Below are 4,822 nucleotides of genomic sequence, written 5' to 3'. Positions count from 1 at the left end.
TAACGGAGTCCACTTCATGCTTTCATCCTCTAGTAGCCTTGCGAGGTCTACTATATTGTGAGTTATGGACCGCCATTTCCTCAATTTTGTTCCATGTTTGATTGTCATCAACTTCAGTGAACATTCCATTTGATCCCATATTGAGAATGTTCCTTGAATCTTCATATAAACCGTTCCAAAATTGTTGTACCAAGAACCATTCGCTAAGTCCATGGTGAGGACATGAGCGACAAATTCCCTTGAACCGCTCCCAAGCTTCATACAAAGATTCTTCGTCCCTTTGCTTAAAACCCGTAATTTGAGCTCTTAGCATGTTAGTCTTTTCCGGTGGGTAGAATTTTTTGTAGAAAGCTAAAGCCAACTTCTTCCAAGAATCAATTCCGAGAGTGGCCTTATCAAGGCCCTTCAACCATTGTTTCGCGGTGCCAATTAGAGAAAAAGGAAATAAGACCCATCGAATTTGGTCTTGAGTTACACCGGTTTGAGAAATCGCCTCACAATAGTCACAAAAGGTTTCCATATGAGAATGAGGGTCTTCACTAGGCATCCCCCCAAATTGGCTCCTTTCGACTAATTGGATAAAGGCGGATTTGGCAATGAAATTTCCGGTTAGATGTTGTGGTGTGGGAGTACCATTGGGTAGGTTCTCCTCGGTGGGTACGGAATGTGACGAAAACTTAGGCATTGTAGGTTGATTTTGGGTGGTATTGTGTAATGGGTTCTCCTCACCTTCTCTTGCAAAAGGGTTGACGAACTCAATAGTTGGTTGAACAACCTCACTAATACCTCTCAAATTCCTCCTAGCAAGTCTCCTATTGGTTGCTAAGGTTCTTTCAATTTCACGATCAAAAGGTAACAAATCACCTTGTGACCTTCTAGACATGCAAAATATCAAACAACTTGAAAATAATTAGAACAAACCTTGAGGAGTTTTACTTCCCCAAGGCAAAGAAAAGACACAACTAATAACAATGTAAAGAAATCTAAATCAAGCTAACACCGTCCCTTCAAGAATCGGCGCCATTTTTGATCGGTCCGTTTCGTGTTCACAAATAAATAGATGTGGTCGTTGGGTCACGTCCGAATCAAAACACAATTTATAGCTTCACAAACAACTCTACAATTAGTAAAGAGACAAGTAAAGGTCGGATCCCAAGGGACAGGAATTGAGATGAGATTTCTATTGAAACTAGTAGTGTCTAAGGGGTGTCACAAATTGGGTTGATGTAGAAGGTCACTAACCAAAATAACAAAGCAAATAAACAAGCAAGATGAATTAAAAGAGTTGTAAACAATTGATAAAAAGCACTAGGGTGTCATGGGATCATAGAGGAATCATGGGAATTGATCATACAAACATGTTCTCAAATTATAAGCAAGCAATTATTGTTGTGATGGATTGAGTTGGGTTATATCTTACAATCCTAGGAAAGTTTGGGTCCCGGAGCCGAATCGATGAGATTGTACAACACCTACAAGTCGACTTAATCTTCCCTACTCAACAATATGCATGGTCTAATGAGTCTCGAGTTGGTTTATGTCTTACAAGTCTCATTGAAAAGATAGGTGATGGGTAAAAAATGCAAGGATTCATAGGCTCGCATTTCATCAAACATACCATGTGCATGAGTTGAGATCAAAACAAGCAAGCAAATAAACCATGAAAGCATATTAATTTAAGCATGAATCATTCCCCATGTTGGTTTCCCCTAATCACCCATTAACCCTAGCTAAGAGACTACTCACTCATTATCATGTTGATCATGCTAGCAAGGTTGTCAATCATACCAACAAAATGAAACATGATGAATAAATGAAAGTAATTAACAATAATTAAAAAGGGATTAAGAGAATTATACCTACTAATGATTCCAATAATAAAGCAAAGATAAAAGAAGTACTTGATGCTTGATTGAGAGGTTGTCAATCTCCCAATAATAACCCAAATAATATTCAATTACCCAAAATAAAGGATGAACAAAAGAGAGATTAAGGAAATAAAACTTGTATTAGAACTTGATTAATTGTTGATTACAAAACTAAAGAGAGATTTGATTGATATTAACTACTCTAATTATTGATAAGAAGAACATGCTCTTCTAATTAGACTAATGGGGTGTTTATAGTGGAAATTAGGGGGATGAATTAGGGTTAACTAAGGGCTAAACTAGTAATTACACTTTTTAGATCGAGCAGGGAGGAGCCGGTATTTTTCGAAGGAAGGGCTTCTTTCTTTGTAGCTTGGAGAAGACGAAATTGCACTGTAGAGGAATCCGAGCGGTTTTGAGTCGGGACGGGCGGATTCAGGTGGTGGAACACGGGCGGCTTTGAGGGAATACGGGCGGATTATGGTGGCTGAACCCGAGCGTCTTCTGGTGAAACCGCACGGATTGTGCAGGTGGAGGACGGCCGGATTGTAGACAATCCGCACGGATTGTGCCTCAGCAAGATTTCTTCTTCTTTTCTTCCCTTTTCTTCATAAATTCCTTGGGGATTTCCTTGGGGACTCAAGGATCCTTTCTCAACATTGCTCATCTACTATCATATGTACAAAGGCCTTCTAATCTTGTCTCTCCTTGATGCTTGGTCATTGGATTCGATCAATTTAGTCTCATTTTGCTATGAAAATGCAAGATTCTTACTCCTTTCCTACCAAGGGATCAAAATCTCAAAGAATATGCAAAACAAAGAACTAAAGATAATAAATGACCCAAATATGCACTAAAAAGCATGGGACTAAGGCTAATTCGGGGGCTAAATATGCGCTAATTATGGTCACATCACCTTCGTCCTAGGAGCTCGAGTCGGTTGTTGCTGAGAACATCCATGGGACCTGTGTGGTACCTGGGCGAGCGTTTGACTCGTCAGTGCTCTTGTGACACTTTCGCGGTTCCCATCGATCCTCCACGGACGATGTTCAGGGAACTTTCTGACGCCGAGAGAGAGGCTGACTTAGCGGATGCGAGCGGTGATGCCCTCCCCATTCCTGGCGAGGAGTACTCCGAGTTCGTTGGCCGGAGGTTGGCGTTCGGGCCGATCGTGGTAAGTATTTTACTTTTCCCTGTTTTTGCATTGATTCGACAAATGACGAATGATCGTCACATGAAGACCTTGTTTGAACCTCGTAGGAGATCGAGGTGGCAGGCGTGGAGCCCCCCGCTTACCCAGAGACACTCAAGTACACCGACGCGGTGGGGAGACGACGATCTCGGAGATCCGCGACTTTGGCGAGGAGGTGACGGATGCTGGCTTGGAGGAGTGGCAGCACCTAGTGAGGAGGGTAAGCCCCCAGCTTTAGCTGTCTTAATGCATAAGAATGCGTTTATTCCTTTTATTGAAACTTTTTTGTTATTTAAATGCAGGTGGCACCGTCTCAGCACGTGGCGTTGTGGAGGATTGCCAACCAGTTGCGAGCCACGACCATTGAGGCACTTGTAGGTGGCCGAGGACGAAAAGTATGAACCTCTCATTCTCTTTCTTATTTAATTTCAAATTTCATTGCAATTTCTCGCATTTTGCTTCGAAATGATTAAAATGAGGCATTTCTTCATCATTTGGAGAGAGAGCGTGACCTGGAGCACGAGCTGGTGCAGTCCCAAGAGGAGACAGTTCGTCTGTTGAGGGAGTTGGAGGTCAGGGATGCTGAGATCGCTGCTCTCGGGGCAACCGTAGCTGAGTTGAGTGGCCACCAGGACTAGCTACTTTCCTTTTTTGTTGTTGTCTTGTATTCATTTTGTACATTTTTGACCTTATTTTGGACATTTCGGACCTGTTTTGGGCGAGAACCCCCAGTTTGATGTACATATCATCTTTTGGTTGTACATATGGTGGCCTGAGTGCCTTTGCTGCTGGGTGTTTACTTTTCCTGCAGGTTAGCTTACAAGAACGGGTTTGGTAGGTCACGGTTTGTGCCTTCATGCTGCCGAAATTTACATAGAATTCACAAGTAAAACACATAGTAGATGGCGTAAATTGGCGCAAAATGAAAAAAAAGTGCCCTAAAACGAGCAAAAATGACAAAGAATGTCAAAAATCCCCAGAAATGAGCAAAACGACCGGACGGTAGGGAGTTCGTCGAAAATGTGTGCTCGTTTGTCGAAAATGTCGAGTTCGACTCGATAGCGAACCCGAAGAATTAGGAAATATAAAACATGGTAATTTGGCGGAATTACCAAAATAATACCCTATAGGACTAGGAAATTATAGCAAAAGCAAATTAGGAAAGATCAAAATCTGAAAATCACGGAAAAAAGGCCTGGGGAAGAGGCGCAGCAAGAGCTGCGACTCTTCGAAAAGGCGCAGCATTCCCCAGCTAGTCAGACCTCGACAAAAATTAGGAAATAGCGAATAGTATAAATAGAGACTTCGGGGAAGCTTTTATTCACAGAATTCCTACATGTTTCTTCCTTCTATCACATAAAAACTCTCATATCTTCTCAAAATTTCAAAATTATGGATGCTTCTGAAAACCGTCTTAAGGAGTGGACAAACGAGTTCACGAATGTTGAGAAACATTACATGGGTGCTTTTAATTTGGGATTGATCTTAAGTATTAAGTTAGTGAAAATTGTGAAGCCTTTCTTGGATGCCTGTCTTGAGTATTGGGACCCAGATTTTCATGTATTTGCCTTTCCTGGAGGCGATATTTGTCCTTTCGCTGAAGAAATAGCTGCCGCCGGAGGATGGGACCTAGAAAATGTACCAGCTATACCCCCTAGCTCTCAAGGATACACAAGTAAATTTAGGGACCTGTTCGGATTGACCAAGGCTGAGGTGGACCGTCTTGTGACCTCGAAAGGAGTTCGTGTTGGAATATGTGTCC

General features: G+C 42.0%; 1 non-coding gene across 1 annotated transcript; it reads left to right on the top strand.

Annotated features, from left to right (window-relative positions):
- Positions 1 to 206: 206 nt before the first annotated feature.
- Positions 207 to 313, top strand: LOC141589191 (small nucleolar RNA R71). The gene has a single exon (XR_012520141.1). It is a non-coding gene; the product is annotated as a small nucleolar RNA R71 (small nucleolar RNA).
- Positions 314 to 4,822: the final 4,509 nt, after the last annotated feature.

This window comes from Silene latifolia, chromosome 6 (assembly GCF_048544455.1).
Source record: "Silene latifolia isolate original U9 population chromosome 6, ASM4854445v1, whole genome shotgun sequence".
In the NCBI taxonomy this organism is placed as follows: domain Eukaryota; kingdom Viridiplantae; phylum Streptophyta; class Magnoliopsida; order Caryophyllales; family Caryophyllaceae; genus Silene; species Silene latifolia.
This window is presented reverse-complemented; position numbering and strand designations above follow the sequence as displayed.